The sequence below is a fragment of the Taeniopygia guttata genome, chromosome 33 (genome assembly GCF_048771995.1).
Source record: "Taeniopygia guttata chromosome 33, bTaeGut7.mat, whole genome shotgun sequence".
NCBI lineage: Eukaryota > Metazoa > Chordata > Aves > Passeriformes > Estrildidae > Taeniopygia > Taeniopygia guttata.
In genome coordinates this window covers 2,376,505-2,397,380 of record NC_133058.1, presented here as the reverse complement: position 1 = coordinate 2,397,380, position 20,876 = coordinate 2,376,505, and the positions used below count along the sequence as shown (strand labels likewise).

General features: G+C 51.7%; 1 protein-coding gene and 1 pseudogene across 1 annotated transcript in view; one reads left to right on the top strand and one right to left on the bottom strand.

Annotated features, from left to right (window-relative positions):
• Window positions 1-20,876, top strand: part of LOC105760508 (uncharacterized) — a 483,916-nt gene that overhangs the window by 45,737 nt on the left and 417,303 nt on the right. The window lies entirely within an intron of this gene.
• On the bottom strand, window positions 3,488-4,029 carry LOC140681227 (serine/threonine-protein kinase pim-1 pseudogene; annotated as a pseudogene).

The window sequence follows — 20,876 nt, the reverse complement described above, 5'->3', positions numbered from 1 at the left end:
CCTGGAGAGTCCAATCCCTTCCTGTCAGATCAGAAAGGGCCAGAGAACACTGAGCCAGCGTGGACCTCCTTGTCTTTCAGGACCTTGGGCAGAGGATTTAGGGGCTTCCTGTTGGGACATATTGGGATGAATCCCATTGTCCTGGCTTGTAAGATAAGCATGTATTCTATTTGCCATCTGTTGGAGGTTGGGCAGTTTTCTTATCTCTTCCAAGAACAATGTCTCCCTCGGGGAAGTTATCTTCTGTTAATGGGCCATGGAATGACTCACTGCATGACTGGTGAAATTGCATCATCCCATTGGGAGATGCTCCACCCAGAGGGAGGAGCCATGCATTCCTACCTGCGTAAAATCAGCACTTTTTGGGACTCCAGGGCAGCCCTCTGCTGGATTCCCAGAGAAGCAGCTTTCTTCTCTGTGAGATTCCCAGAGGAATGCCAAGCTGAACTACCAGACCTTCCGAGAAAACTCCACCCTTCTAGAGATCACCGCTTTAGCAGCATTTCATCTGCCACTCCAGGAAGAACAGCCACCATTTAACTGAACCACTACCAACACCCTGACTCCTCAGGGTGTCAGGTTTCTGACTCTACCACTAGTTTTGTTTGTACTAATTACATTATTATTATTATTATTATTATTTAGTTTTTCTCCTAGTAAAGAACTGTTATTCCCATTTCCATATCTTTGCCTGAGGGCCTTTTATGTTTGAAATTGTTGTAATTCGGAGGGAGGGAGTTTACCTTTTCCATTTCACATGGGGCTTTTGCCTTCCTTCACAAACTCCTGTCTTTTTAAACCAAGACACCCATCCAACGCCACAGCGTCACAGATATTATTCTGGTCCAAGTTGTCCCAGGCAATACCACGTGAAAGATCACTGTAACAGCACTGTCCTTCTCTTGTTGGAAATCCTTTGGCACCCAGAGAAGCCAGTGGTACTTGGCAGAGCCAGGGTCTGTGGGACAAGGACACTGGGAGCAGCTAAAAGCAGAGAGGGTGCTCAGAGAGCCGAATTCCCACAGGATTCGGCCACTCCAAGTAGGCCAAGCCATGCCTGGCATGGCTTTGGGCATCAGGGTTCTGCTGGCCCTGGTGGGCTGCAGAGCCACGGAGGGCCGAGCTGAGTGTCAGACACCCCTGGAGAGCTGGGAGAAAGCCTGTGGGCAGGACACGGGGTCCCAGTGACCTCCCATCCCCAGTGCCAGCGTGGTGGCCACACCTGTCCTTCCAGTGGCCCCACAACAAGTGGTCTCCCAGTTGCTGCAGTGCCTGGAAGGATCTCTCAACCCTGACTAGGTGCCAAATCCCAGCGTCCGGCTGGCCATGGCCCTGTCCAGAGGTTATGGCCAGCCCGGGTCCAGAAGTGGCCGTGCCAGGAGGTCAAGGAGGAGGCAGTGAGAAGAGCCCAGCAGGGCAGGGAGGCGAGGCAATGAGGGGGCAGAGGGAAGGGAGGGAAGGCATTTGGTCCCAGAGGGCCAGGCACTGCAGGCTCGGCTCTGCTGGCTCTCAGGGTGCCCTGGATGGGCAAGATGCTGCCAGGTTCCACCTCACCACATGCCCCTACTGTCCTCTCGTCCTCCCCACAGCCATGACCTCGGGACCAATGGCTCTGCACATCCTTGCCTCCTCTTCTGCCAACACAGTCCAGGGAAAATACTTCCACTGCTACTGTTGGTAAATGTGCCTGATAGGCTTGACACGCATGAATTTCTGTTTCTTCCTGCTTATGATTACAATTTACTGTGAAGGGATTTGATGGCTAAAATGGGAATGTCAATTATGACTGTGAAAGCTGATGAGGAAGCTATGGCCCTTGTAACTTTGTGTCAAATGTCAGAGAAGACCTATGCTGAAGTAAAGCCAGAAGTGCGAGCAGTCCCACAGAAATGTGGAAAATTAGATATGCAACCTCTCCAAATGACTTCGAAGCCACCGGGACGAGTGGTGTCTAAAAAGCAATACCCTGTTTCAAGGGAGAGAAGGCAAGGGGTCACAGCCTGTTGCTGAGCTCCTGTTCAAGGCAGGCCTTTTGGGGCAACGTATGTCTGCCTAGAACACTGCCATCCCTGCCCAGTAAGAGCCCGGCAGAATTGTAAAGATTTTTAAAGAATTTTAAAGTGTTAAAAAGCAGATGAACTGAGTCTCCTGCCCTAGCCCTTCCAGACAGGGAAAAAGAATTTGAATTTTGTGTGGATGTGGAACAGGAGCATGCCACAGGAGTTCTAGTGGAAGAACACCACAGGGCTGCACTTGAAGACCGATGGCCCATCTTTGTAAAATGTTAAACCCCTCAGCGAGGGGTGGCCCCATGGCCTCCCGCGAGGTAAGATCTCCAAACAGATCCTGGTTCTTATCCTTGGATCCACAGCGCGGTTTTTCCTGGATTGGCTTCCCCTGTGTAAGGGATAGGGATATGTAGGAGGAGTCTGTTGGGCTCTCCCCCACGACCATTAGCAGTTTCAGGCCTCCCAAGGACTCCTGTATTTCCCTTTTCCCCACCAATATCGCTCTTTAGCTGAAGTTGCTGACAAGGACCAGCCCTGAAACACCAAAATGGGTTTGTTGTTTATTTCTCGGGTCCTCAGCCCTGCGTGGGACTCGGTAAGTGGGTGCTGCAGAGGCTCCGGCAAGGCATCAAAAACGCCGGCCCCACACCCAATGCTGGCGCGAGATCTCCTCCAGCTCCGGCCTGTCCGCAGGGTGCTTGGCCAAACACCATCGGATCAGGTGCTGGAGCTCTGGGGAGAGAAGCCAGAAAGCGCCGGTCACCGCCAGAAGTCTCCTGCCCAGCTGCCCCCGTCACCCGCGGGGCCCAGGCGTGCCGCGAGCGCTCTGGGCCGTGCCGGGCTCCCGACCGGCTCAGCCCCGCGCGGGAGAGCGGCACGGCGGGACGCGGCCGCCTCCTCCGGCCGCCCGTGCCGCGCTGACCCCGTCGGCACGGGCCCCTCCTGCGGCCGGCCCGTGAGGGCAGATCCACGTCCCTGGAGCTGCGTGAGGGCCGCGCCGGGCGTGCGCCGCCACTGCCAAAGCCCGCCGGCTTGAGGCCGGACACCCACCTGGAGAGAGCTGCCGCCGGAAGAAGAGCTTCCCCAGCACGATGGCTTGGTCGTCCTGGAAGGGGAGGCTGCCGCAGACCATGACGTACAGCAGCACGCCCAGGGACCAGGTGGTCGCCGCGTGGCCGTGGTAGCAACCCAGCCAGGTCCACTCGGGTGGGCTGTACACGCGCGTTCCTAGGGGAGACAGGCGGCGCTGGCCGGGCGCAGGCTGCTGCCTTCCAGAGCCTGGCACCAGCCTCCTGACCGAGGCAGGGGCTGCACCCATGGCCACAGCTTCCCCCCCGAGGCCACCCTGCATCCCCCAGCCAGCTGGCCAAAAGCAGGAAACCATTCCGCAAGGCCAAGAAGGCCAGCAGAGCAGCCCAGGCCCTTGTGGGCCCACTGAGCCCAGGGGCCGGGAGTCGCTTTTGCCGCCCCCTCTCTCGTCAGGGCCGGCAGCCGCCTCCTGGGGCACGGCATCCGCCCCGTGCCAAAGGGCAGCCGGCTGAAGGCCGCGGCCCGGGAGGGAACGGGGCCATGCAGTGCCTGGCACCGGGAGCAGGGCCCAGGCCATGGGCTCACCGGCAAAGTCCGTGAAGGCCCGCTCCTGGAGGAAGGTGCCGCAACCGAAGTCGATGAGCTTCAGGTCGCCGCTCTCCGGGTCCACGAGGAGGTTCTCCGGCTTGATGTCCCGGTGCAGGACGCCGCAGGCGGTGCAGTGCCGCACGGCCTCCAGCACCTGGCAGAAAAGCCAGCGCGCCTGCTCCTCGCACAGGAACCCCTGGTCCTGCTCCTGCAGGAACTCCAGGAGATCCCGTGATGCCCCTGGACGTTCCAGCACCAGGATGAAGCTATCCGGCAGCTCAAACCAGTCGAGCAGCTGGATGATGTTCTGGCAGCCAGAGCCCACCTTCTCCATCAGCACCACCTCCAAGGGCACGCGGGTGCCGTCGGGCTGTGAGGAGGAGAAAATGAGTCCCTGCGGCAGGTGCTGCTGCTGCTGCTGCAGGCCTGGGGCTGCGCTGCGCCCTGCCCGGGATGCCCCAGTGCCCCCTGCCGCAGCCTCCCAGGCGCTTGCGCTTCCTCCCGCCCGGGGGATGCTCGGGGCTGCCCCTGCCCGGCCCCGGCACCGCTGTTCGGCGTGCCCAGGCCCGCGGGGCTGCGGCTCCGCACGCTGAGCCCGCCCCGGGATTCTCCCTGCCCGCCACGCCCCGCTCTGTCCCGCTGGCCCCGCTCGCTCACCAGCTCGTCCCACTGCAGGACGCTCTCCCGGGCCACGCGTTTGAGGGCCACCTGCGAGCCATGGGGAGAGGAGGGCTGAGCTCCAGCCCTGCCCCTCCCCGCCGCTGCCCCTCCGCCCAGGCCCGGCCGTCGCGGCCACTCACCGGGCTGCCGTCCGAGAGGCGGATGCCCGAGAAGACGGTGCTGAAGCCGCCGCTGCCCAGCTGCGGGCCCAGCAGGTACCGCTCCTGCCGCTGCCTCCTTTGCCCTGCGGCCAAGAGCGAGCCATCAGCCTTGCGCCCAGGACCCGCCCCTCCCGCAAGTGCCGCGAGTGGAGCGGGCCGGGCCCCCGCGGGCCGCCGCGCTCTCACCCGCTTCCTGCTGCGCGCCGGGCAGCGGCCACCGCCCTGCAGCCGCCGGGCTGGCGAGCGGCAGAGCCGGGCCGGGTCAGCGCGCACAGGCGGCTGCGGCAGCCCCGGGGCAGCGGGGCAGGGCGGCACCGGCGCTGTCCCCGGCGTCGTGGGCTGGGCTCTGCTCCTGCCGACGGCCGGGGCTGCAGCCCGAGGCTTGGCACGGGGGAGACCCAGGAGCGGCTGCAAAGCAGACAGGGCGTTTTCAAGCCGGGCCATCGAAGGTGCTGGAAACAGCCAGCGACTGGGCTGCTCTCAGGGGCCCTGGCCTGGCCTGGCCGCGCCCCTCCAGAGCCCCGGCGGAGCCTCAGGCAGCTCCTCAGAAGATCTCACCTGCTACTAGAAAGCCCTTCGCGGCACTCGAGGGCTGTCTCGGGGCAGCTTCCTGCAGATGGAGGAACCTCTGAAGGCTCGTCTCCACCACCAGGCTCGGGCTGTTGCCAGCTGGCAGAAGCGGCACAGCGTCCTGGCTGTCCTGGCCGCTGTGGGATGACCACAGCTGGCTCCAGGACTCTTGCTGCCCCGTCAGCTGCTCCTGAGCAGGCTCCCCCACATCGGGCTGGGCTCCCATTTGGACTTGTGGGCTTTCGCCTGACACGTAAAGGGTCAGGATTGCGCCCGTGTCGTTGACGTCCGTGAGTCCAAGGGAGCTGGGAGACCTGTCCACGGGCTCTGCTCCTTCTGCAGGCTGACAGGTCTCACTGAGCCTCTGCGAGGGATGGAGGCTGTCAGAGATAGCAGAGGCTGCTGGCAGGGTGCAGGGTCTCTGACAGCCTGAGGTTCCTGCATGGATGGTGGTGGCTCCCCCCTGCTGTGCCATCCTTGCAGGCCCTGAGGCTCTCCCAGGGATGGAGAATCTCGCTGGGAGCAGCCTCTGGAAGGGATGGAGCTTTGTGGAGGAGCTGGCCGAGGCACAGCAGGGCAGGTGGCCTCGCTCCAGCAGCTCCTTCAGCTCTTTCCACAAGGCCTGCCACATCCCAGAGTAGAGGGGCGCACGTGTCCTGTTGCCATCCCAGAGCTGCAGCATCAGTTCCTGCAGCTCCCGGGCCACTGCCAGGCAGGGGCCGCAGCCGCAGGGGCTGCCCAGGGGGCTGGCGGGAGCACGTGGCTGCTCGCCAGGAGCAGCCCGAGGCCTGGGGAACCTGGGAGCCGCAGGGGCTCCTCGCTTCCTCCATGAGCCTCTGGGCCGGACCCTGGGGCGCTTGCTCCTCTTCGCTGTCCGTGTGCTCCGGCTCCGTGGTTGCCGGTGGCCAAAGGCCCACCAGACAGCCACGGCGGCCAGCAGCAGGACAAGCGCAGTCACCAGGACGTCACCGTCACCCATGGCTCCAGCACGTCCCATCGCGACTGCACTGGCAGCTGCCGGCGCTGGCCTGTCTCACCCAGCGACAGCGCGGTGATGTCACAGTGGTGTCACAGTGCTGCGGCCAGCACAGCCCTGGGACATCACAGCCCTGCCTGACGCCAGCGCTCTGCCCTTTGTGCCATCACAGCCCTGCCTCAGCCCCGCCCTCCGCAGTGCCCCAGGAGGGGTAAGGGGGCTCCCTATGGGCACTTGCCAGCTCTCTGGAGCAGAGTGGGTGGAAAATTCTTCTGTAAGAAGGACACAGGGATGAGGAGGGGAATGCTGATGGTCTCACCTCTTTGCTGGCAGAGCATGGGACATGGATTGTCCAATGTGACACTGCAACTCCTTGAGGAGGGCAAGCCCTGCTCAGTAACATCCAAGCCATCTGTGTGCTATCTACCACATTCCCGTCCTGAATCCAAACCCAGCTCTTTGCCGCTCCCTGGGAAGGAAATGGATCCTATCCCATTGAAAACCAGTACATCAGCCCATTCTTCAGCCAGCACACCCTGTTTCTCTTTGTCTCACACCTGGACACCTGCTCCAGATGTATTCTGCGAGGGACAGGATCAAAACTCCACTTAAAATCCTGAAATAGAACCTGCATTGCCTTCCCATCATCCATGAGACGGGTGACCTCATGTTAGGGAACCAGTGAGTGGGAGCCAGGGTGCGCTTGAGTTTCGGGAATGCCGCATCTCCTCGTCTCCTCATTTCCCAGGCAGACCCTGCCACGAGGGCGTGGCCGAAGCGGCCCGAGGATCCGGGAATCCTTAGGAGAATGGTGAGTAGCAGACTTGTGGGTTTGTGGCTGCTGTGCAGCTAAGATCATGCAGTGATGTTTGGTGTTCTTGATTGTAGCTGGGCAAGGGCCACAGGTCGGTGCCTGCAGGAAATTGCCAGCAGGGGAGGCAGCCTTCCTTCGCACCTGATGTGGATTCCCTTCCCCGGACATCCTAGAGATTTTTTTAGGATTGGTGACTGATAAACACAATGTGTTTTGATGGATGGTTTTAGTTAGTGGTGCTTGTTTTGTTTTTTTATTGTGGAACTATTTATCTTGGGGTTTTTTTGTGAGTATTTTAAATAAGGTTTGACACAGTGAGTAGGACTGTCATGTAGTTTATTTTTTGTGAAAACATAAGTATACCTTTAGGTTATGAAATTGACAGGACTACTTTATTGACTACTTACCAAGTCTTTTTTAGGAGTAAATTTTTGTAAGTCTGATTTTGAAATCAAAGAAGAAAAATGAGAAGACGAAGGAGGTAGAGAAGTTATCTCCTTCTAGGATAGAAAGGGTTTAACATAGAAACTGCTTTGTCTAATGTTGCGTGGGGCATTTCCGTGCGACAGCCGGGCCGCCCGCGGGGCTCGGCAGCAGGAGAGCCCCGAGCCGTGCGCGCTGAAGGTGAGGCGGCGCCGCCCGCGGGGAGCCGAGCCGAGCTGAGCCGAGCGGAGCGAGCGGCTCCGAGTTCAGCCGAGCCGAGCTGAGCCGAGCGGAGCGAGCGGCTCCGAGTTCAGCCGAGCCGAGCTGAGCCGAGCCGAGCCGAGCGGCTCCGAGTTCAGCCGAGCCGAGCCGAGCCGAGCCGAGCCGAGCGGCTCCGAGTTCAGCTGAGCCGAGCCGAGCCGAAGAGGCGAATCCAGCCGATAATAGTCGAGTTTAGTCGAGTTTAGCCGAGGAGCCGAGTCTAACCGAGCCGGGCCCCGCCGAGCGCAGCATCCCGGGCAGGGCGGGGCGCCGGGGCGGGCTCGGGGTGGAGCCGGGGCTCTGTGAGGCTCCCCCTCCTGTCCCTCTCTCTGCCCCTCTTTCCTCCTCCCCGTATTCCTCTTCTTTCTCTCTTTCCCGCATTTCCCACTCTCCCCAAAGCAGCTCCGTTCCCTCCTTTTCCCGCTACCCTTCCTTCCTCTTCCCCGTATTCCTGTTCTTTGACCCCCAGACCGTCCCCTCCTCTCCCTCCCAAACCCGACCTCCCACTGCCCTCACTCCGTCCTGTCCCTGCCCCGCTACTCCGTTCTATTCCCCCTCTCTCCCTCCTCTGTCCACCGTCCCTCTTCCTTCCCTGCCGGCCTTTTCCTTCCCTTCCCGCTTTCCTTCACGCCTTCTGGGGGCTGCCCCCCCTTTCTTGTTGCGGCAGAGTCCCTTTCGGGGGGGATGGAGGTGTGGAAAGGGCTGGGAGGGAGTGCTGGGCTGCTGTCCAGGGCAGTTGGACTCGTTCTGTGCATTCTTTGGGGGTCAGGAAAAGGGGGTGAAGACTCGGGGCTCTGCTGTCATTTGGGGCACCCCAGGGTCCCAAGAAGAGGGAGGCACATTGCGGTGGGGGAGTGGGTGGGTGGCGAATGAGGGGGGGGAGGTCACGCTGGGTGCCGTCCCGCAGAGGGACCTAAAGCTGCCCCAAAATTCCCAGGGAGGGGTGTGTGTAGAATACTAAAACCTGGCACGTGTTTCGTTTTTATAGGTATTGGTAAAGAATAGGTATCTATGGCTAAATTCATTTGGAAAGAAGCCCTCTCTCTATCCATTCATTTGTATCCAGGAATGTAGGAAACTCAGACTGGGGATGGGCAGTAGTTTTGAAAATCATGCCCTAAGGTTTTTATCTAGTGCTGAACCAAGCAAGTGCCCTGAAACCATCGGAGCAGCTGCAGGGGCTGAAGGGAACAGGAAGGGCTCTCCGGCACCTTTTGCCTCCGTTCTCTGCCATTCTCCGTCGCAGTCCCGGAAGAGGCGTCTGTCATGCAGCCTGCCAAAATGAAGACCTGTAAAATCCTAGCTCTGCCTTTTGTTTAAGGTGTTTTTACTTCATATTTATGTCATCACAGAAAGCAAGGAAAGAAGAAATGTGACTGGTTCCCACTATTGCTCCGTGCAGGCACTTTTAAAGGCTGCTGTACTTATGTTCTCTTTTTCCACTCCAAGCTTGACTTCCCCCCTCCTTTTTCGAGGTCTGCCGCTTTGGGTGTCCCAAGGAGGGCAGGGTTCCTCAGCAGGGGTCTTAGGAGTTGGTGCTGATTCTGCTTTTTCCGAAGGTGTATCGAAGTGTGCTACCAAAATGACTATTTTCTCTATGGAAAGCTTTCTCTCAATGACAATCAATGCATGTATGTGTTTTAACCGTGTAACCAGATGGATTAAGAAAAACCAACACCCGTAGTAGATTTCTGCTTGATCTGTGTCTGTAAGAAGTGGGCTGTGTGCTGGAGAGGGAGAGATGCTGTTGGAGAGTGGCAACAGCACCAGGTGTGAGCTGTGAGGATGAGGAAGGCTCAGAGCAGCCGCAGGTGTGAGCTGTGAGGATGAGGAGGGCTCAGAGATGCACCAGGTGTGAGCTGTGAGGATGAGGAGGGCTCAGAGCAGCGCCGGGTGTGAGCTGTGAGGATGGGGAGGGCTCAGAGCAGCCCCAGGTGTGAGCTGTGAGGATGATGAAGGCTCAGAGCAGCCCCAGGTGTGAGCTGTGAGGATGAGGAGGGCTCAGAGCAGCCCCAGGTGTGAGCTGTGAGGATGAGGGGCTGCTCCTGCTGGGGGGAGGTTGTTTTAGGGAGAGGGTTTGCTTCAGCTGGCTTTTGCATGGAGCTGCTGCTGGAGAAGGGGAGTTTATGGGGAGCTCCCGGGCCTGTCTCATGGAAGGACGATGGGTGTTTTGGACAGGGTCCGGGGGATCACCTGGATACGCACTTGGGTACGTGGAGCATTGCTCAAAGGAGGTGCCGAGGGACAAACTTTTGTGCCGAGAAGCAGCAGCCAAACAGGTGAGCCGGTGTGCCTTTGTAGCGGGGACTTCTCTCCTTTCCCTTTTAAATTTCGTCTTGCCAATCCCTCCCAGTTGCCCCCAGGAAAAAAAAAAAAAAGGATTTTGAGGACAAAAGAAATTTGAATTAATGGTACCGGTGTCTGAACTAGTGGGGGATTCCCCTTCACTTGTGGTTTTGAGGGTGGTGATTGAAGGAAAACCTGCCTTTTCCAGGGTGTGAGAGATATCACAGGGGAGACAGAGAATCCCTGTGTTGCCTTTTAAATGGAAGGGGAAAAATATTGTTGTCGTATGATGGGTTTGACTTGTGGGTAGCTCCCCACCCTTTTCATCATCCTGAGGTTGAAACGGAGGGGGCTGCCCTGTTGTCCCTCCTTTTAAAGGGTTTGAATTGAGGCAAAAATCCCCCTTTTGCCATCATTTGAGGAAAACTCCTTCTCTTCTGCTCTTCTAGGGGATGAAATTGAAGGGAAGCCCACATTTCTTTGCCCTGGTTGAAGTGAGGTGAGCGCCTGAGTGTGGTGTCACTTTTGGCGCTTCAAAGGAAGGGAGCTGCAGCTGTGGCAGCGCTGGAAGGGTGCAAACCGGGCTGTGCTGCTGCATTTGGGGGCACTTCTTCTGCCCCTGGTGCCGGGAGCGCGGCTTCTCATTTTCCAGCGTTCCTTGCTGTGGGGCTTTTGAGGAATTTCTTGGACCATTTTCTTTTGTTCGTAGTTGGTGTATGAGGAGGGCCATGGGGTACTTCTTGGTTGTTACGGTTCTTGCTCCAGGTGCTGATGACAAGGGCTTTTTTGGATTGAGCGTTGTTGTTGGATTTCTTTTTGATTGGTTCTTATGTTTTTAAAGGATGTGCTTTTAAAAGTTTACAGTGGTTTTTATGGGTCGTAGCATGAAGTAGAGGGTAGGTTTTTAATTTGGTTGTGGTGGCTTTTATTAGCGGGAGTATGTAGTGTCTGTTTAGGTGGGTTTGAAGTAGTCCTGTAGTTAATTAGTGAGGTCTTTTAATATTGATAATTGCATTTTTGTTTATTATATTATAGGGGTTTGATTCGTTTGCCTTATTTGATTGCCATGTATGTTTTATTTTTGCAGAGAATTTTGGAGATATTGTTTATGGTTACATTTATCTTTTGGCCACGTGTTTATTTCTAGGTGGTATTTGTGTTTTGGTGATTTGAGGCATTATGGCTTTCTTGTGTTAGGAATAATTATTTTGTTGTTGTTAGTATAAGCTTTTTGGTTGTTTTTTTTTTTTGTAGTTTCATGTATTTGGTTGTCATTTTTTATTAATTTTATTTTTGGGAACATGGGTATTTCTCTGGTGGATTTTTTAAGGGGCACATCCTTTGCCATTTGGATTTTTTGCAGGTGGCCGCCCCCTCAGGGCCACAGGCCCCTGAGCACAAAGGGAAGAGCAGGGACTCAAGGAGGGGGAATCCAGGAGGAGGGAGGAAGTTCCAAGAGGGGAGGGGAAGATCCAAGAAGGCGTCTGGCCCTTTGGGGGCCCCTTATCAAGGGGGCTCCAAGGTGGGCTGGAACAGGACCTGGGCCAATGGGGTCACAGACACCTGATGGTTCAGGGGAGGGTTACAGGTGTGGGGTGAGCCATACATTCTGGGGGGTGAGATCCAACAGTCCATTTGCTTTTGGACCCCGCTGTAGGTAAGGTTATTGTCCAGCCAGTGGGGGCATGATATTCATCCTGGCTGTACTATTGTGGTTCTTCTGCTAGACAATCATATTTATCTACCGTTCCCAACATCTCCCCTGTTTTCACTGAACTATTTGAAATACTAAATATTGACTTAACTATTTTCTGCACACTTGGAGGTGTACAGGGTATTGCTACTAAAACTATACTTATTACTACTGGAACAGTCGAGCTTCTTTTACAGAGTTCCTTTAGCTAAGGTGCAAGGCTCAAGAGCTTGCAGGCTTGGCTAGAGGAACCCAGGCATTTGTCTTTGATTGAATTACAGGTAAAACTTCACTGCAAAAACTGAAACAGAAGAACAAAAGCAACATGCACGCATATAAATGATAAAAGTCTATTTTTCTCTCAAGCTGTTTCTGGCAGGTCATTTTCTCCTGGTAATTCTGCACAGTTCAGGTTTGGGTGCTGGCTTCTTGGCTCGTACTTGCAGAAGCACTGTCTGGTGTGGGGGTGTCAGCAGATTTCGGTGTGTGGTAGGGCTTCACATTCTTTGCTGGGACCCCTCTGAGTTCTCCACCTGTAGAGACACAAGCAAAACCTTTCCCCCATGTTAGAAGCCTGTGTGGACCTTGTATTTGTCCTGAATCTAAGGTTTTGATTAAAACTGCGGGGTGCCCTTTAATTTTTACTTTTTTGTTGTTCAGGAAATGTCTATAAATGGGGGGGCGAGGCTTTGTGCACCTCATTTCACATGTCCAGTTTCAAGGGCCATTAAAAGAGGCTCATGTTCACCATGTTACCCAGAATTGCTGTAGTTATTTCCAGGAGGAAACCAAAAATTGACTGTCCTGTGGTGTGGTAGAAATCCCACCACAATAGTGACTGTGCGCAATGACAGCCAGTGCCTTTTGGGGCTATCACAGCTGAGAGTGTGGCAGATCAGGTTTTATATTATTTTTAGACTCATGAAAACATTTTTCCCAAAACAATCTTTCACTCCTTTCTTCTGTCATAAACTATGGAACAGAGAAAATGGAAAGGAGCAGAGGTTTTTTTAAGTTGGCTTTTTTTTTTTTTTTATAATCTTAAAATAGTGCCAGCTTGATGCATAACACTTGAGAAAATGGATTAGTAGCAGCTATTTCTTCCCACCAGAGAGGTGGGATTTAAATCTTCCAACAACAGAAGCACTGGATGTGCAAGAGCTCAGTTTTCCACCCCTCACACAAGTCTCTTCTTTAAGATGTATTATTTTAAGCAGCCTCAGCCAGATATATTAAAATACTGCTCCAAACAACAACAGAATGAAAATGTTCCATCAAATGGGGAAAAATAAGAAAAGTCTGTCTGAAGTTCTCGTGTTGATTTTGCAAAGTCAGATGCAAACAAGGTTTGCCATCTTTCTTTCCTAGAAAAATGTAGATATTTGATAGAAATTGATCTCTGAGGCTGCTAAGTTGGGGCGAGGAGCAAAACAGGCTCCAGAGAATCTGTGGTTGTGTCACCCTTGGAAGTGTTCGAGGCCAGGTTGGATGGGGCTTGGAGCAACCTGGTCTAGGGGAAGGTGTCCTGAGTATGGTGAGTGCAGGAAAAGAAACTTTTGGTTTTCCTGAGATGCTGCCTTTGCAAGGGGAGGTCACAAATACCTCAGGTAGTTTGAAATGCCCTGAGCAGAACCCAGCTGTGCTTCCTCACAGGCGATGAGGGATTTTCACTTGTATTTTAAGGGGGATTTTCACAGGGCAGTGCCAGAGCAGCTGAATGTGTTTGACAGGCAAAGAGGGCCAGTGTGGCAGCAGCTTAATTCAATGGAGCTTTTCCTTCTGTGATCCTCTCTAACCTGAGGCACTCTGGGGCTCTTGAACCTGGCAGCTGGGCAAGTTAATCACTGTAGCAAGTGATAAATTAACCAGCTCCACTCTCCTTAGCATGGGTGTGATGAGCATTTAGTAAACCAGTGAGCACTTGCCAAGATGGGAGCTTGTTCTTTGCCAAGGAGGAGGGAGAAAATATTGCTTGGAGTAAATAAAGCAACCCTGCTTCCCCAGGAGGAGGAAAAGCAGCAATTAAAGATGTGAGTGCTGCAGGGAATAATTTGCACAAGGATATATCTTGTCTGCTATGTTCCAGGAATGTTCCAAATAAACCATGCCTCTCCTGACCTTTATTTTTCTGAATTTCTACCACGTGATATAAGAGACGCTTAATAAAAAAACCCAAAACACTCTGTGGTGAGGCATTTCTTCCTTTCTTCAGGCTGCCTCTTTCTTTTGTTCCCTCCAGAGCTCTCCCTACATTTCTGCTGTTGTTTGGAGCTCGTGCTTACCTCTTTCCTGATCCCCTGGGCTTGCTTTGGCTCTGGGTGTCACGGACACTCTCAATTGTGGTTTTTTTTTTTTTTTTCCTCCATCTACCTCTTTTTCTTCAAGTGCTTTTCCTTCATTAACCTTTTGGAGCGATGGATTTTTCTCACCTTTTATTACTTAGTGCTTTTTCTTCATTCTCTAAAACCAACTTTTCACTTGCCCTGTGGCTGTTAGATGCCAGAAATGGGAGCATTAATTCTTTCTCTAGTGCTTGTCTGAGCTTTCACAGGGAGCTGAGAGCTCGTTTGGGGTTAAACTTGACTCACTCCAGTGCCTTCCTGGATCCTGCCTGTGTACTTGGACACTTTAAGGGAATGATGGCTTTTTTGGAGAAGACAAGGATGCTGTTGTCAATCTTTTCAAAGTTCAAATCCTTTCTATTTTATCTTGGCCTTTATCTTTTTTGAGGATAAACTGAGCACCTTGTTTTGGGGAGAAACAGGCTCAGATCAGCACAGAGGTGGCTGTGGCAGGTACCCAGGTTTGGAGGGAAGGGTGCAGCTCCTTGGGGTGTGTTTGTGTGGGGCTGTAAGGTTTGTCTTGGGTTTTTGGAGCATTGGGAACACCCCACTGGGAGATGCACATCAGGAAATGGATGTATAAAGGGCCTGAAGTGGGACCAGCTTTGGTGAAGGGTTCCATAGCAAAAAGTATTTTTACTGGGATTTTGGACATTTGAAGCTCCTTCTCATAGCCTTTGCCTGATGAACATTCCCCCATTGCAAAAGTGTGGGGAATCCTGAGCTCACACAATGAAAATCCCTAATAATTATATTTTTTCCTATTATCCTATTTTTTCCCTATCCCAGCAGGAGTCAGAGTAAAAGAATATGTGTGAGTTGCCTGCCTTTGACTTTGTGACAGGAAAAATGCTATGGGGAGAGTGGTCAGAGGAGCATCACTGCTCTGCCCTTAATTTCCCTGCACAAGTGAGGATGATTTAAGAACCAAGGCACAGCCAAGACCTTTCCTCCTCCTGTGCTCACCAAGCAATCACTGCCTCATCACAGCTCAGCTTCAAACACCTCGTTTGCATCTGGCTGACCTTGGCTCCCCTCCGTGGATGGGAAGATGAAGAAGTGGAAGTGTAAAAGATTGGGATTTTATGGGTGAACTGTGAAATAATGGCTGGTGCAGGCTGGAAACATCTTCTGCTGTGCCATGGAGGATGAGAGTAAATGGGTTAAAGAGGAGATAAAAAGGGCAAGGCACCTGGTCAGTTACTGTTGAAGGAAATGTGGGAAAAAACTACATGTAAGAAATATGTCAGAGATGGTCATTAACTGCACTGCAGGGTCAGAGCTCTCTTACTAATTGTCCCTGTAGTGAATATTGGAAATTATTTAAAAAGCTCTTACCTGACTGAGGGCTTTTAGTGGATATTTGGGGGAAGCAAAGGAATACTCTTTCTGGCAGAACTTTTCTTCTAATTTAAGCATGATCCTCTTTCTGAGATAACAACTGCTTTGAATAAACTGAAATATCTTCTCCTTTAGTTCTGGCAGGAGCTGGACAAAGTTCTCATTCGGGTAAACTTTAATCCAACATATGTCTGTAGAATAATAAATTTAATGGGAACCATCAAACCTATTGTATGAATAAGGATGGTGCTTAGGGCAAGAAGAAAGAGTAATTAGGAGTGGACAAATAATGAATGATAGTGGGGAAATTATAATTTATCCTGGTTTAGGGGGAATATTTAACTAAGCTAAGATAAAAATCTACCTTCATTGCAGGCTAAGCTTTGTAACAGAATTCTGCTGAGCAAATGTATTAGTCCTGGGCTCCAGACAGACCTTTAGATACAAGTTTACCTCTGGTCTGAGAAAGCTCAGGGCTTGAGCAGCATTTTATGGCTTTGGTCTTGACCCCTGGGCTATAAATGCTCCTGTAAAAATAATGCCAAAGTTACAGCTTCTGCTAATTTCTATGAGTTCCAATGGAGAAAGGTCCGCCTGGACTTTGGGGAGAGTTTCTCAGAGCAGAACATTTCAAGCACTATTAAACTGCATTCAAACTTCCTTTTATTGGGGCATAAATGTCACACCCCGGTCTATCAGTCTGACAGTTCTTTGAGAATAGACAAGCTTTACAAGCTACTTTAAAAATAATTTCACTGACAGGTTTCCAGCTCTGAGAATGTTAATAAACTGAAATGGAATTTCACCCTGCAGTAGCCACTAAGTAATTATGATTGTCTGTAGGCAGACTAATGAAACCAGCTGTTAACAACCTAATGAGAATTTAAACCAGCTCTCTGCTCCACAGACACATCCCTTTTCTGTCCCTAATTATCCTGCACCCAGTGCTACCCAGAGAAGTTTAGTGTTGCTTGATGTTCTGGTAAAAACTGCCTTATTTTGGAGAAGTGGTGCTGCTCTTCTCGGAGGTGGAGTTTCATGTGGGCTGCTGCCATGCTGGGGTCACATCACAAAGTCCAGTTCTTGCAGGGGCTGGGGAGCAGGGAGAGCTCTGATAGCACAGCATGGGAAAACTGGCATGGAGGGATTCTGGTTTAGTGTGTCCCCCAGTGGCAGACAGCATTAGTTATTGATAAGTCTTTAGTTCAAAGATAAGATCTTGTTGTTTTGGCTCTAATTTTTGGCTGCTTTCAATACAGTTTCCCCTGGCAGTTAAGATACTGTTTTTCTCTTGCTATCAATCCTCTGTCCTTCCAGATGAACTTTAAAGGTCTCTTTCAACCCAAACTATTCTGTAATTCTTTGGATACATGATGAATAGCAACATGTATTTTACTCTCATTATGCATGATATTACATCCTGTCTAGCCTTTTGGGGTTCTTTCTTCTCCAGGTCCTCGTGACTACTCTCACTTTTATATGCTCTTAATTTTTTCTGTTGCTCGTCAGTGAGCATTTTCAGTTCTGGCACCCATGTCTTGAGCAAGTTTTCTGTGACTCGCTGCACCAGACACCAGGTCAGTCCAAAGAAGAGCATTAGGAAGTATCCAGCTGTATTTCCTCTTCTTCCTTCTCTGTACATGCTGCTGTTTTGAGCACTCTGGCTTTCTGAGCTGCCTCCCATGTCTTGATCCTTTTCTGGATAACTAGAGGGATATCAGGATTAAATGCTGCCTCAGCTCTGAGGTCTGGCTTTTGAAGAGCCCCAGTCATCCTCTCCTGCTCATCTCATCCCGGCCTTGATGGAAATATTCTGTCTTCATGGGATTGTTGTTCAACTCTGTGCATCCTGGAACTGCTTTTCAATGAAAGTTTATGAGTCTTTGAAAGGTTTCCTGGTGTGGGAATGCCAATCCTCAATCCTAATACTTGATGGGGGTTGCAGTTGCCTGAGTTGTGAAACCTCCTGAAAAACAGTGTTTGTTCTTTTTTCCTTAACTTTTCCTTGACTGTTTTCATCAACAGATCAGGGAGTTTGGGGATGTCTTTTCAAAGGGAATTTTAATGAATCTCCTGTCTGGCATTTCATAGGGGAACAGAGGCTTGTTTTTGTTAACCAGCACCTGCTTACAATCCAATTAGCTAAGTGCCTTGAATTAACCATAATATATTCCAGGAGAGCAGAATAACAAGGGAAGAAAAATCAAGTGGTGACAACTCTGTGACTGAACCTGGACTTCCCCTTTCCCAGGTGCAGGATTCTGGGCAGCCGTGTAACCAATTGCTGTCCACCTTGAGCTCTGCCATGCAGTGCCTTGGGTTTCCTGGGAGGGAAAAACATCCAATCCCTCAGCTCCAGGTTCACACTTGTACAGTCACCTGCAAATCCAGAGGCCAATGGGTATTTCTGCCTGTGGTTCGTGTGCCTGGGATTTGCACACTGGATCTTTGATTTTGAAAGTTTGGGCAGCCTGGCTGCTCAGGGAGGGATCCCTCTGGCTGGAAGGTCTCTGAACTCTGTCCTCTGTGTGAGGGGCTTGAATCTTGTTCTTTCCTTACCTCCTTATCTGCAGGTTTCTTGGTGGAGGCTTTTGCATGGAGACAGGAGAGCATGGCAGGAATGCTGGAATTAAACAGTTATGTCCAGGGTCTGGTTTTGGGTAGTTGATTGATCCTGTAGGTGCTGACCCTTAAAATTCTTTAAACTCCACGTCATCTTCTCTTACCAGTATGGGACTGAGACAACACTGAGCTTCTGGGCTTTTCCTGGGCTAGCAGAACAAACTATTGCACTTCTAACCTGTGCACATCAGCACTAACCCGGGGCTTCACCCCACTCATTACAATCATGAGGGGGTAGTTGCTTATACCTTTCAAAGAATTGGATGCCTCATAGGATTCTGGTTGTGAGCTTTCCTCAAAAGCATGGTGAGATGAGGTGTGCAGGACTCATTTCTTCAGAAGGGCAGGAGAAACCACTGAAGGCCTCCTTAGCCAGCAGTCTGACACAGATTTGCTTCTGAAGCTTTGTAATTTGTCCTTATTATGTTCTGTGTGTGATTTAATGAAAGCTTCTTTCTCTACTGTAATTGAGCTCTTAATCTCATCTGAAAAGCAGAGCACAATCCCTTCAGAGATGCTGTTTGAGGAACAGCCTGTTTGTGTTTCCTCTGCCGTGGTGGTGTTACTCATGGAGCTGCTCACTCCTTATTTAAGAGCAGAAAATAAACAGATTTCTCTGAGTCAAAAATACATCAGTGATGCTACACAGAGTAGGTTTGAACAGAAAACTCCTCCACTGCTCGACTGAGCAAGCAAGATCTTCCCTGTCTCTGCAAAGAATATGAAGGAGTGAGTTTTCCTCAGTGAGCTCCTGAGGCCTCATGCAGGTGATGCTCAGCAAATGGCGCATGGGCATGGCAGCTGTCAGCAAAACAAGTGGCTCTGGGCAGGTAAAAGTTGGCAGGAGATAAGAGTGGAAAGTCAAAGTAACCGGTTGCTGAAAATCTTGTAAGAGGAATAATGACATTGGTGAAATTCCCTCCATCTTAAAGCTTCAAAAAGCATTTTTACAAAAATCCACAAAAAAATCCTGATTTTGATCAGTCTGATCTTCCTAAATAGCATTTTACAATCAGAATTAGGAGTTGACAGATACTATGAAGGCTCAGCAGAGGATTTTTCATTGTGACCTTAGTACATATTTTTTACTGTGCTGTGGTTTGGAAGGAGGCCCCAAGCTCCAGCTGCAGCCTTGGGAGACCCTGTTGACCTAAACACTCCCCAGAGCTGCTGTGGGACTGACCCAGAACCAGAATCTGTAGGGAACGGTGTAAAACACTTCCCACTAGAAAGCACTTGAAGCTTGATGGTGATGCACAGTTCCCAGCTCTGACCACAGGCAGTGCCAGTAGTGACCAGTTTGTGCCTGCTCTGCACAGAACTGATGGCTGTGAGTGGGAGAGCTGTGGGATGAAGAGGCTGATGACTTTTGGGGCACACAGAACCTTCCATCTCTACTGCTTTATCCACACTAGAGAGTGGAATTTCCTAGAGAAATTCCTGGAGAGTGGGAAGGATGAAGAGCAAAACATTCTCTGCCAGTGGATGCTGTGCTTGTTACAAACACGAGTTACATCTTGTAGGAGTTCTTGCTGTCAATCCACAGGGATTCTAGGCTGAGATCTGCTCATCTCTGTCATTTGCCAGGGGAGTGAGGACCAGACTCTGCACCACACTTCCAGAGCTGGGGACGGTGGGTTGAATCACATCCAGAGACAGTATGAGGAATGGCTTTTGTTTTTTCTTGCCGTGCACAGCAGATATCCTAATTTAAAGCTGTGCTGTCTTCCCAGATTCTGCTTCTTCCTCTGAGAAGACCCATTCATTTTGACCCTGTTCCTTCCACCCATCCCACTATAGATTTCCAGTGCTGGAGTAACTGGCAATACTGGATCAGCCTTCGATGTGATGAGCAGTGGATTTTTGTAGTCAACATGCCAAATAAAAGTGCCACAAATAAAAGATCAATGACTTCTTTCCTGGAGAAGAAATTAAGATAAAATCTTTTCATGTTATAGACTGAGTGTACAAAGCTAAAGAGGTAGAAGATAGAAATGAGACTGTCTCCTGAGAGGAGTAAATTTGTCAGTTTAGCAAATTAGAGAGAATATGCTTTCACCTTTGAAGTAGTCGGGTACCAAAATGATGCCACTTTGAGTAGGCAGGGCTGGGATGGGAATTGCTCCCATGGGCTTTGACAGATCTATTCACACAAGGGCCCATTTGCTGGTGCCAGCCCTGGAAGCAGGGCCTGGAGAGACAGCTGGTCAAGGACAATTTCTCTGCCTGATTTTACAGCATGTTTGACAGAGCTTTCCATTCTCTTTGCACCCTGTGGATGGTGTCCTGGATGAGCCTGCCCTGCCACACGCTGCCTGTGTGGTGGCACTGAGGTGGCTTTCATGAGGCACCCGGGCCTGCAAGGGCCCTGTGCCCTCAGCCAAAGCTGTGGCAGGTCAGAGGGAATTTAATGAGTTATTTAGCAGCATCAAAGGCCCTGTGAGAAGTAATTAGTGCTGTGAGATGAAATCAGAGCATTTAATGCTTTTTGGCAGAGGATCAGGTGCTGCTGCAGAAACTCCCACCCAGAGTGTGGCAGCCCAAGGCCTCAGGGAGATGGATGAGGCCTGACCAAGCTTTTTGTCCAAAATCAGCCCAAAACACATTCCCTCCTTATGCAAGTAACTTCTTTTTGGTGTCTTCTGCCAGAAACAGGGCAAAAATTGGGAGAGGGGGAACACCAGCCCTGAAATGCTGAGGAAAAAGAGTTCTGTTCCTCAGGGCTGCTGTGGAGGGGGTCAGAGGCAGCGTGTGCCAACGGGTGAGTCCCTTCTGCATCTGCTAACGTGCTCCAGATTTTATTTAATTAATTAGCAGCAGGGGGAGAATGTGTAATCAGAGTGTGCTGCTGGAGTAACAGGAAACAAGATGTTCTCGGGTGCTGGAGCTGCTCTCAGGTGCTCCTGGCTCTGCTCGGCAAGGTGACAGGGCAGTGACTCAGAGGAGGAGCAGGAGCAGCTGCTGGCACCCTGCCTGCTCAACACTCGGATTTGCTGCTCCCCAGCACGGACCTCAGGTCCCTGCAGCAGCTTTCCATCCAGGAGTGGTGTGGAAAGGGCTGGTGAGCCCCTGGGATGTGATGAGATTAATTTTCCACATCA